We start from the raw sequence: 12,982 nt of genomic DNA, 5'->3' as shown, positions 1-12,982 counted from the left end.
GTCAACAGCTAGCAGGGATGTCACAAGGGGGGGAAAAGAACGTGGGGCTGAGTTACTAGGGCCCAAGGTGGAAGGGCCTTTGATATTTTATACTTTTGCGATTGAAAAATAGCAGATCTACAAGCTCACAGCGCGGCACCGAGTGCCGCGCTGCAAGCTTGTAGATCTGCTATGAAGAACATTCATGGGGGGCCCACAGTGAATCCTTGTACCCAGGGCCCAGAACCGACACCCTTGCTTTAAATCAAAACCAACACAGTCACAACTATAAATCTACGTACCGCGGCTTCCTTCAGACTTGGAATATCCACCGATTTCGGGGTCCCGGGGGTGGCAAAAGAGGGCAATGGACTAAAAGAGACTTGTTTTCCGACTCCCTGGCCAACCTCTGTGGAGTGAGTCGCTCCGGTCGAGATGATGATGGGATGAGATTTCCCCAGTCTCCGGACAGCTACATAGTAGACAAAAAGTCAATGGTCGCCTGGACTGGGCTCCCCGGGGGACCCCTTCTCCTTCGCCGCTGGTGACCCACATCTTGTCCACCCATCTTGCAGCAACGGGACGCCTGCGAGCAGTGCCTGATCATGGTGGCTCACGGAAATCGCATCGGTAAAAAAATACATCCTCGTGTCGTGTCCATATAATCCCAAGCATAAGTCGCCTCCTTTGTACAACGAGCTGTCTGAAACATATACGATGGATCCCAGTAACAGTGAGGCCGAATATGAGGAAGAATCGCGACAATCGTTCCATTAGCTGTAAGTTTCTTTTTTTACTTTCATCCTAACTTTGTGCCGTGTGCTGTTTCGGTAGCAGCCAGGGCAGTACCCGTGGAAAACTTGCAGCAGTACGCTGTGGTGGAATCCTGGCTAATCAGTGATCCGTTCTGAAGCCCGCCTACTGTATCCGGTTTTGTACAAACTCACATACATGCAAGAAACGTTTCCGTATCCGATATAGACCCAGACCGGATCAGCAACGGCTTTGATTGATTGATTGGCCTATGGCGATGGAGCTTTATTGGCATGAGAGCACGACGTAGTTCTCGCCAAGCAAGTGTCACAATAAAATAAAAACAGTTGAAAATGGGTAACATAATATACAGTTAGAGGGGGTACCATTTCCCCCTGCTTTTACTGCTATATAGGCATTATATATATATATATATATATATATATGTGTGTGTATATATATATATATATATATATATATATATATATATATATATATATATATATATATATATATATATATATATATATATATATATATATATAAGCATATATATATAATGCCTATATAGCGTTTATGTACGTGTGTGTATAGCCTACAGTATAGTGTGTGTGTGTGTGTGTGTGTGTGTGTGTGTGTGTGTGTGTGTGTGTGTGTGCGTGTGCGTGTGTGTGTGTGTGAGGAGGTACTGCAGACCATCGTGGGCCAGTCCAATATAAAAAGCGTATTTCTCTTTGTGTGAAGTAAGACGCCCTAAGGGCAAGAGGTGACCTATTACAGCACTATTACACAATTCCAGTTATACACAATTACACTTATTACACTAGTACACTCATCTGCTAAGTGCCTGAAGCCATAAATACATATATCAAGTGCATTATGTGCTTGAAAAAAGACCATTCACAAAAACCTAAATAACTCCCTTTCATTAGATTTTCAAGCTCGGAAAATCAAAAAACAAGGGTTTTGAAATGGCTCTAACTATAGAATGGTACATTGTAAATACAAAATTATATTTTTTTGGTGAAACTAGAGCTTGTCCTCTTTCATTTCCATTACTGTATGACATTGTCGTGCAAATACAGAATTTAGGAAAAATGTAAATATAAAAAAAATATATCATTGTACAAAATGGCAGAAAAGCCATACAGTACAATGTTAAAATGGCAGCAAATGAGTTAACGAGATGCTGTGGGTGGGGTCCTACTTACTGGATGAATTAACATAAATAAACTGAAGACAACACTGCTGCCGGGGGAGGAGAAATATCTGCGTAAAAAAAAGGGGGAAAAAAAACATTCAATCTAAATCATAAAATGCAGGGAAAGGGGGAGCAAGGTGGAAAGGAGAGAATTAAAACACATATGTTAGTCAATATACAGTATCAAGGGCAAGACCAGCAGGTTTAGAAAAAAGCTTCCATCTGACTAATAGACTAATGGTTAAAATGGACTTTGAAGTTACAATGGGTGTGTATGGGGAGAGGCCCTGGGCCTGGAGGGCCTGATAATATTTACATCAAATATCTAAATATTGAATCAAGCAAATTAAAAACTGTTCAGGATGTTTTATAAAAGCCTGATTAGGCTTACATTTTTTTATTTTTTTATGTAAAATATACTTTAAGTACCCAGTAGCAATAGGCTTTGTACCTGTTATCAAGCATATAGCGTCCCATGACATCATGTTTAAACAATCAAGGCGGTGGTACTGCCTTGTTCAAAAGTCTAATTAGTCAGGTGGAATCTGCTCCATAAAAGCCCGGATGGTTAAGATGCTCATTGTCAATAAATGTTTCAAAACATTTACAAGCAAACATATAACGTGTCGGCTACCCCAAAAACAGACATACATACTATCAATGCACCTTGTCATCATGGCACAACGACAGCTTACAGATCTGTTACCAATGAGGCATGCCGCTTTGTATAGGCTACAAAGTAAGCATTTTGGTGACCAAATAAGGACTGTAATGACAATATAACTATCTATCTATAAATGCGAGAAGTCTCTGCGTGTCTGTCTGTCTGTCTGTCTGTCTGTGTGTGTGTCTGTAATCCGCGTATCTCGAGAACCGTTCGTCCCACCGGCTTCAGATTCGGCACGCGCGTTCCCCGCCGCGGCACGGAGTGCAGTGCCGGGTCTCAACCCGACCCGACGCGCGGTTTTCCCGAACCGGCGCGAAACGTTCGGAATCTCCTTATGCGGGGTTGATTGTTGACATCAGGCTGTTCCGGAGGAAATCGGCGAAAGCTCTGACTCATTGTGACATCACTTCATAAAAGGCTCTGACATCACGTACGCCACATGAGTCAACAAAAAATCTCTGTGAGTGTGTATGTATGTATGTAATCCGCGTATCTCGAGAACCGTTCGTCCCACGGGCACGCGCGTTCTCCATATATGGGCATAAAATGAATGCCCCCATATATGGGCATAAAATGGATTGCAGACAGACAGATACAGATATCTCCATATATGGACATAAATGGACAGAGGCAAACAGATGGTCAAAGATCTCCATATATGGGCATAAAATGGACGCCGACAGACAGATACAGATATCTCCATATATGGGCATAAATGGACACAGGCAAACAGATGTTCAAAACGGGTCCTATGACAACAGGTGTGAGGTTTGCATTAAAGGGGGAACCGGCACTGTGTCTGCAACACAGTTGGAGGCACAGACAGATACTCCATATATGGGCATAAAATGGACGCAGATAGACAGATATCTCCATATCTGGGCATAAAATGGACCCAGAACTATAACTGCAGTGATCTCCATATATGGACATAAAATGGACGCCGACAGACAGACATACAGATACAGATATCTCCATATATGGGCATAAATGGACACAGGCAGACAGATGGTCAAAACGGGTCCTAAAGGGCGGGGCATTCATTCCCTATTTACATTGTTCCGAGTTGGCCAGGTCGCCGACTAGACGTAACTAGTAACTATAAAAGTCCACACAGACGACAGTTCTCGTGTGTCATAATAATGTAAAACTCAATTAAAACACGACCATGGTCTTAAAAATTGTATACTGTCAAAGCATTCAGGATTGAGTATGTAGACTTAGAGCCTTTATATGTGTTTGACGTCTGCCTGGTAACAAGCGACGACAGTGAAAAGTGTATTTTCATTGGTGATGGCAGATCTCTCCAGTCTTGTCTGGTGAGGGTAGAATCTACCATCTACCTCTACCATAGATAGTTGATTAAAATGATCTCTTGTACTTAAATTATTGTTCCCCAGTTCTAGTCTTATGGTTAGAGTTAAACTTTAGTTTATGAGGCTTCTTTCCATTACAAGTCACAATCTGGTGTAGTTTTGGTTTGATGTCTACCTGGTAACAAGTGATGAGAGTGAATGGTGTTTTTTCATTGGTTATTGTAGAGCGTTGATGTTAGAGAAGTGAGTCAGTGTTCATTTCCACATCAGAACTCATCATCGACACAACTTCAACTAAACTCTGAAACATCTCAACTCATCAACACTTCAACTAAACTCTGAAACATCTCAACTCATCAACACTTCAACTAAACTCTGAGACATCTCAACTCATCATGATGACTTCTACTAATCTCTGGCTCTGTGTTTCACTGTGTTTCATCTCTTTCCATGGAGCAGGTAAACTTTATTGTTTTTGTAAATGTCCTACATTTTGTAGATTTTAGTGTGTACTTGTTAAAGTAAAGTCTGACATGTGATTAATGTCAGACTTTACAGGTGTAGAACATTTATTTGATTTGCTATAAACTATAGCTTGTAAGCCTTAAGAATTGTTCACTGTTGCTGAGGAAGGAAAAACAAAGATGATGCTAGAATCTTTGGTAGCTTATGGATCGTTTTTATTGATCAACTGAATCAACTGAAAAAATAATACAAATTGGGTTGAATTTGCAATAATGTCAAGTCCATTTGCATCTAAGCAATAGATAATATCACAGACATCATACATTTCTTTTATATGTTATGACAAAATTTTATTAGATTTTTAACACTATTATAATTCATGTTACATGAAGAATAAGGCATTCAAATAACAGCTATACGCAGGCTTTATGGCTTCCCCAAAGCAGACGTGAGTTTCAGACTGAGTACTTGTCACCCAAAAAAATGGACAAATATAACTAGTAAGACACCTCAGGGTGACATGCGACCTCGCCCTAAAGGGCCAATTCTTTGCCATCTGGCCAGTGATGTATATCGGACCAGTTACCCATATATGGAAACCCCTGTACCCATATATGGAGATCCATGTACTGTATATGGAGATCTGCTGTGAGAGCCCAAACACGCTTACTCAGTTATTCGTTATGTGAAATTCCTATGATGTCTATGACATCTGACCCTTTTATGCCCATACATGGAGATCCCTGTCTGTAGAACCAGCCACACAGATAAGAGCTGTCTTGGCCATCTGTTTTGGCCATGTATAGATTCTGTTAGTGTGGTATGTGGCCGATGTGGCCTCCATATATGGGCATTCCCCATATGAAGTCCTGTTAGATATGGGCTTAATTGATGCTATCAGGGAACGCCATACATGGGCATAAAGGGATTCTATTAGTGTTCCATCACAGTGAAGCCAGAGCGTGATGTCAGAGCGGCAAACCCATTCTGTTAAGAGTGGTTCCCCTCACATCACAGTGATGTCAGAGCGACAAACCCATATACCTGTGATGTCACAGTGATGTGTCCACAGCGCCAGGCGTGACCTACAGACAGAGATACGCAGACAAGATGTGCCAGTTTTCATAATTAACTGCGACCTACGGTCGCAATAATTAATCAGACTCAGTCGTGGAAACATGCATATTTGTTTAAAATCGGTGTACCCAAGATTAGAGAATGAGGCCCATATTATGTCTGTGTTGACAGATTTATGATATTTCTACTTTTCTATTTCCAGATGGATTCCTCAACGTACATGTCGATGAGTGTGTGTACAACTCCACTGACCTGAAGGACATACAGTTCATCAGCTCATGGTACTACAACAAACTACAGATCACCAGGTTTGACAGCAGGGTGGGGCAGTATGTCGGCTACACTGAGTATGGTGTGAAGAACGCAGACTACTGGAATAAACTACCTGGAGAACTGCCTGCGATGAGAGCACAGGCAGCAGCATACTGCAAACAACACGCTGAGATCTTCTACCCCAATGCTCTGGAGAAGACTGGTGAGCTGATCTCAGAACAGCACTCAACACTCATCATCACCTCATAAACAATAACATGAAAATCATAATAAATAATTGCTATTCAGAGTAAAAAAGAAATAGCCTACATTGATCTTTTTTTTAAGTGAGCTTTAAAAAAAGAGCCTCTTGTACTGAAATGTACTGTCGATAGTGGTGGTGGTGATGATGATGATGATGATGAAGATAATGATAATGAACTAAATTATAACTTGAATTTATATAGCGCCTTTCATGAACCCAAGGAGGCTTGCAAAACCAAACCATGGACAAACAACCAAACAAAAAACTATAAGCCTGAGAGAATAGGTGTCTTTTCAAGGTAGCCTTAAAAAGTCCATGATGATGATCATGATGATGTAAAATAGTAAAGGTCTCTGTATTGAATACTTGAATACTTCTAGAAATACTACTACTAATACTAATACTACTATTACTACTACTACTACTACTACTACTACTACTACTACTACTACTACTACTACTACTACCAGTAAGACTCCCTAATCGGGAGATAAGCGACCGTCAGGTCACAGTGTGATTTTAGGCCAAAATGTGTAGGAGAAGTGTCCAAAAATGTGTGTGTAAAAATCGGCCTGATGGTGGCGCTATCTAAAAATAATAATAATAATCTTGTTCCTACAGTGGTGCCCGACGTGGCACTGGTCTCAGAGACGCCCCCTGGTGGTCGTGAGCACACTCACATGCTGAGGTGCAGCAGCTATGAGTTCTACCCTAAAGCCATCCTGGTGACCTGGCTGAGAGGAGAAGAAGAAATCACCTCTGGTGTGACCTCTACTGATCTGCTGCCTGATGGAGACTGGTACTACCAGTACCACTCCTACCTGGAGTACACACCCAGGTACACACCTAATAGACACCTATACATAGAAATACACACCTCTACTGGTACTACCAGTACCACTCCTACCTGGAGTACACACCTAATAGACACCTATACATAGAAATACACACCTCTACTGGTACTACCAGTACCACTCCTACCTGGAGTACACACCCAGGTACACACCTAATAGACACCTATACATAGAAATACACACCTCTACTGGTACTACCAGTACCACTCCTACCTGGAGTACACACCTAATAGACACCTATACATAGAAATACACACCTCTACTGGTACTACCAGTACCACTCCTACCTGGAATACACACCCAGGTACACACCTAATAGATTAATCAATTAGCTTTAATTGGTGCCTATTAATCAATCATTATTTTTGTTAAAAGCATTGATTGACTTTAAAAAATCACACGTAATGTAAAGTGATCAGTGCTAGTTAATTTCATCAAGTGTCCCGCCAGCCAATCACAGCGCGTCCTGTGAAGCTTGGCCAATGGGATCCTGGGCGTACAACAAACTTTGAGCTGTTTATGTCAGATGTAGGCTTCAGATTACTTTAGGGCCCGGACAACACACTTTGAGCCTTTTTTATTTTTCCATTTGGTTCCTAACTATCATTTAATAATAATAATAATAATAATACATTTTATTTGTAACGCACTTTACATTTGACAGCAAACCTCAAAGTGCTACAGTACAGATAAAATAAAAACAGCATAAGATAAAACGTTGGCAAAAGGCAATCAAAGCAAGTTAAAACAAGTTAAAAAAAAGCAGGGTTTTAAAGACATAAAAGCTGAGCTAACCAAAAGCTTTGTTAAAAAGGAAAGTCTTTAGTCCTCTTTTAAAAACATCAACAGACTGTGGAGCTCTTAGGTGGTCTGGGAGTGAGTTCCATAGCAGGGGGGCGGCTGCATAGAATGCTCTGTCTCCCATGGTGCGGAGCTTGGTGTGCCGTTCCTTAAGGCGGTTGGTGTTTCCAGAGCGGAGGCTGCGGGTTGAGGGCTGTGGCTCAAGCAGTTCCTTGAGGTAGGGGGGGGCATTGCCGTAGATGCATTGGTGGGTTAAGAGGGTGATTTTATATTCAGTCCGGGAGGCGATGGGAAGCCAGTGCAGGGAGTGGAGGATGGGAGTGATGTGATCATATTTACGCACTCTCATCAGGACCCTAGCAGCGCTGTTCTGAATATATTGGAGCTTTTGAAGGCTCTTGCTAGGGGTCCTGATGAGAAGTGCATTACAGTAATCCAACCTGGAGGAGATAATTTAGCTGGGGACCACCTGGAACTCCCTCAAGGACCCCTGGGGGTCACCAGACCCCACTTTGAGAACCACTGCCTTAGAGCATCTGCATGGTCATGGCCTACTGGTTGTTCAAAATATCAAAATAAAAATATACTAAGAGTACGAAAAGTAAAAGAAAATACTGTAGAAAAGAAGTAGCCGATCTACAAGCTCACAGGCCGAAATGTAAATAGATTTATATAGGGCTGAAGTGGTTAGAGTGTTTTGTAAAGTAAAGTACAATATTTGCCTTTGAGATGTACAAACACACGCGTTCAGGTTAAATGCTGTTGATCGTGCTCATTAAACATAATAACAAGCCTCATTACTTCTCACAGCTGAAATCATTAAATGTATTTAAAAGCACACTGCATTGGTCATGTGATAGAAGTGGCACGTGTGTGTGTGTGTGTGTGTGTGTGTGTGTGTGTGTGTGTGTGTGTGTGTGTGTGTGTGTGTGTGTGTGTGTGCGTGCGTGTGAGCGTGCGTGAGCGTGCGTGCGTGCGCTGAAACCTCTTCTTTATGGAAACTCCCCAGACACCAATTTCACTTCCTTATTTTTTTTTCATTTTTTTTTTCACTTCCTTATTCAATCAGGACCATTGTTTTGTTAAGCATCTCCAGTTGCTAGGCAGAGACATGTTGACCTGAACAAGCTGAGAGAGAGTGGACTAGAGCTGCATGAAGGTTGCTGGTTAGAATCCCTGACCAGATGGTTCAACACATCTGTCAATCAGAGGGTTGTCAGAATGACAGCATGTCAATCAGAGGGTTGTCAGAATGACAACATGTCAATCAGAGGGTTGTCAGAATGACAGGATGTCAATCAGAGGGTTGTCAGAATGACAGCATGTCAATCACAGCGTAGAATGAATATTGTATTATTCAATACAAACTATTCTGTTATTTCATTCTATTTTAATGAATAAAGGTCTAAGTCGGCATGTTTTTACTGAATAAAATGTAATGTTGTCCAATCTGTATGATTTGTAATACAATAACTTATACAATCTGTATGGTAAAGTATGTTAATACAATATAACTAATACAATTTCTGGTTGTTGTATTTAATCTTGTTCTGTGTGTGTGTGTGTGTGTGTGTGTGTGTGTGTGTGTGTGTGTGTGTGTGTGTGTGTGTGTGTGTGTGTGTGTGTGTGTGTGTGTGTGTGTGTGTGTGTGTCACAGATCAGGAGAGCAGATCTCATGCATGGTGGAACACCCTGGCCTGACCGCGCCCATATTTGCACACTGGGGTCAGTTCATCTACTTATCTTATGATTTTATAGATCAGCCATATATGGAGATCCATGTAGGCCTACTGTATATGGAGATATGCTGTGAGAGCCCAAACATGCTTACTCAGTTATTCGTTATGTGAAAGACCTGTTAAGTCTATGACATCTGACATCATACCCTTTTATGCCCATACATGGAGATCCCTGTCTATAGAACCAGCCACACTGATATGGGCTGTCTTGGCCATCTGTCTTGGCCATAATGGGTGGTATTATGTGGCCGATGTGGCCTCCATATATGGGCATTCCCATATGAAGTCCTGTTAGATATGGGCTTAATATTGATGACATCAGGGAACTCCATATATGGGCATAAAATGGATTTTGTTAGTGTGACATCACAGTGAAGCCAAAGCGTGATGTCAGAGCAGCAAACCCATAGACCGTAAAAAGGTGTACACATCCAGACAGACTTTTGGACGGACGGACGGACGGACGGATGGACGGACGTCTACAGACAAGCTGTGACAATTCTGATAGTAAACTGATGTCACAGTGATGTGTCAGGGCAACCACAGTATCAGGCGTTAGAGACAGACAGACAGACAGAGATACGGTCAAGATGTGACCGTTCACATACAATTATATTGTATTGTATTGTATTGTATTGTAATCATATCATATTGTATTGTCAGATGACTCCATGCCAGATGGAGTGAAGAACAAGCTGGCCCTCGGAGCATCAGGTCTGGTTCTGGGTCTGGTCTTGTTCCTGACTGGATTCATCTACTTCCACTGGAAGAAAAGAGGTGATTTACATGTCTTATTAACACCTTTAATTAATTAATGTCTACCAGTGGAATAAACAAGGATAGATCTTGATGTAATGATAGGTTGAGTTTAATTAAACTGAGGTCATTAGATGAAGCTGAACACCCACAGTACTGAACTATCTCTCTATCTCTATCAGAGTTAAAGTGACAGTTAATTGAATCTACAAGTCTGTCTGTCTGTCTGTCTGTCTGTCTGTCTGTCTGTCTGTCTGTCTGTCTGTCTGTCTGTCACCTCTTTATATCCCTTTAACATAATGTTTCTTCTATCAGGTCGTATCCTGGTGCCGACCACCTCCAACTGAAGGTGACAATGTTTACACTCTTCACACACTTCCACTAACATGTTATTATGTTTATAAAACTGCTGCTTATTCAATATCTCTATTTGAAGACTTTTACACACGCATTTTAGTCCAAGTAGTCAGCCTCTGGAACTAGAAAGTATTCCAGACAGCAGAAAACTCAAGCCAGTCAAGTCCTAACCAATAGCAGGAAATATGAAAGAATCAATGGAATGTTAATCTACTGCATGTAATCCATGAAGCTATGATAACTTTAGCAGCCGTTGCCTCTTAGTTACAGCAGCATTGTTGTTGTGAAGCAGTTATTTATTTACTAACATGAGAAGTGTAAAAAGATCATTATTTCTATTCTGCAAAGGAGACATAAAATCCTCACTATGAGATTAGATTGAATGTTCATTTGATCTAATAATTCCTGCCTGTCAATCTGTCAATCAAAGTCCTCTAGTGTAGCCTGTCAATCATTCTGTAAATATCAATCAATCAGTCCTGGCTCATTCATTGGTCGTCCTGCATGTCATGTAGAATTAGTATTTCCACCCATAACTATACACACATGACATGTATAAGACTGTTAAAACTAACACACATTGGGCTCTATTATGATCCAGGTCTTATGCCTTATGCCTTAACTTCTTTGCCTTTTTTTACTATTTTGAAAAACATTTTTAAATACTTCAAATGCTGATCTACATCTGCACGTTGTGAGCTTGCAGATCAGCTATTTGAAATATTTTAAAAAATGTGTATATATAGTAAAAAAAAAAAAGGCAAAGAAGTTAAGGCATAAGACCTGGATCATAATAGAGCCCATTGATTCTAAATGTTTTCTCTGTCATTCTAACCATAAGCTTGTGTTTTCAGAGATGCAGCCTAGACGTTGCTGCCCCCGGGTGGAGAGAGGAGGAAATGCATGTCTGTTCAATCAACTTTTAAATTCAGCACAAAAACGACCTTTAGACCCTGATAAACCCTTTAGACCCTGATTAACCCCTTTAGACCCTGATTAACCCTTTAGACCCTGATTAACCCTTTAGACCCTTAGTAACCCTTTAGACACCCAATTAACCCTTTCCACAGATGTGTATTCTAAACAAAAAGCTAACTCGCTCAAATGATAAACAAAGCTAACAATAATTTATGTGGAGGTTTAACCGTTTGTGACCATTCATCGAATCAGATTCTATACTTGACTTTTCCAGACTTTTATGACTGGTGAGGTCATATTGGGGCGTGCACGCCCACACACACAGCATGCATACATGTGTCAGTCAGAATAGCATTGTTGTCTCCACTAACTAACATTACAGTGTCTTACTGTGTTTCTTTTACTTTCTTCGCCAAAATTGTTCTATTTTCTAGATGTCTATTTTCTATGTTCTGACAAATCATTCCACAAAACAGCATGTTCAGTCTTACAACAGAACATATATTAAATTTAAATTTAACGAGTCAGGTTACCTATTGTTGCCATACAGTAGGAGTGTGTGGCACCAATGCCAAGAGTGCATAATTATACTGTAGGCCTAATTTATTAACCAACGCTCATTTAAACATTCGAAATGCAGCCAAAATTAATGGTCGTTCATCCCACGTTTAAACATGATTATAACCTGTTTTGTTACATGTAGAAGTATGTTACATACTCTATAGAGTAGGAAAGAAGCCACAACCATAGAAGCATGTTGAATAATCTCTAGAGTAGCATCCATCCACATCCGTTGCATTTAGCATTGACTCATCCAACCGTCATTGTTGTCTTGTCACTTCATGTTGAGACACAGAAAACCTTTCTACTGGTTCCATAACATTAGGTCGGGACCCTACATTTATCGGTCATGAAGTAAATATATCCCTTTTTTCAGTTCCCTACATTAGAAGACCTACATGTTGCATTTCAACATGACCCTTGATCGAATCAAATTCTTTAGTTGTGCTTTGCAGTGGCGACGTGTTGTGTGCTTGTAGAGCTACTATTTTCACTAGTTTGGGTCTCAGAGAGGTAAAAAAAAAAGTTAAAAAAAAAAAAAAAAACGCTTGGTGTGGCGGTTCTTGTATTCTTGTTTTACTGAGAAAGCTAGAAATATGTTTAGTTTAGAGTGACGTATAGTTTTACTGAGGTTAAGGTTAGGAATAGGTTTAGGTTTAGACATAGTTTTATTGAGGTTAAGGCGATCGAGTGGTGACCGTTCTTGTATTGTTATGAGGTACAACACTGGGCCTGTGTTGCCATCTCTCGTGAGAGAAATAAGCCAAACCACCACCTCCTTAAACAAGCCAAATCAAAGCCAAATCTTGAGAGAAACCTCACCTAAAAAATAAGCCAAAACAAGCTTACGATATGGCCAAGAAACAAACAAACAAAAAAGATTGGATGCATAAATCATTATAATTACAATGTATAATAATTTACGTTTTGATTATTTATTATAACATTACACACATACTTGTGCCAGGGCTTAATAAGTAGAGACACCAGACTGATTCTGTCTCTCAATGTGATTCTCACT

This window comes from Nannobrachium achirus (genome assembly GCF_963921795.1).
Source record: "Nannobrachium achirus genome assembly, chromosome: 18".
Taxonomy (NCBI): domain Eukaryota; kingdom Metazoa; phylum Chordata; class Actinopteri; order Myctophiformes; family Myctophidae; genus Nannobrachium; species Nannobrachium achirus.
This window is presented reverse-complemented; position numbering follows the sequence as displayed.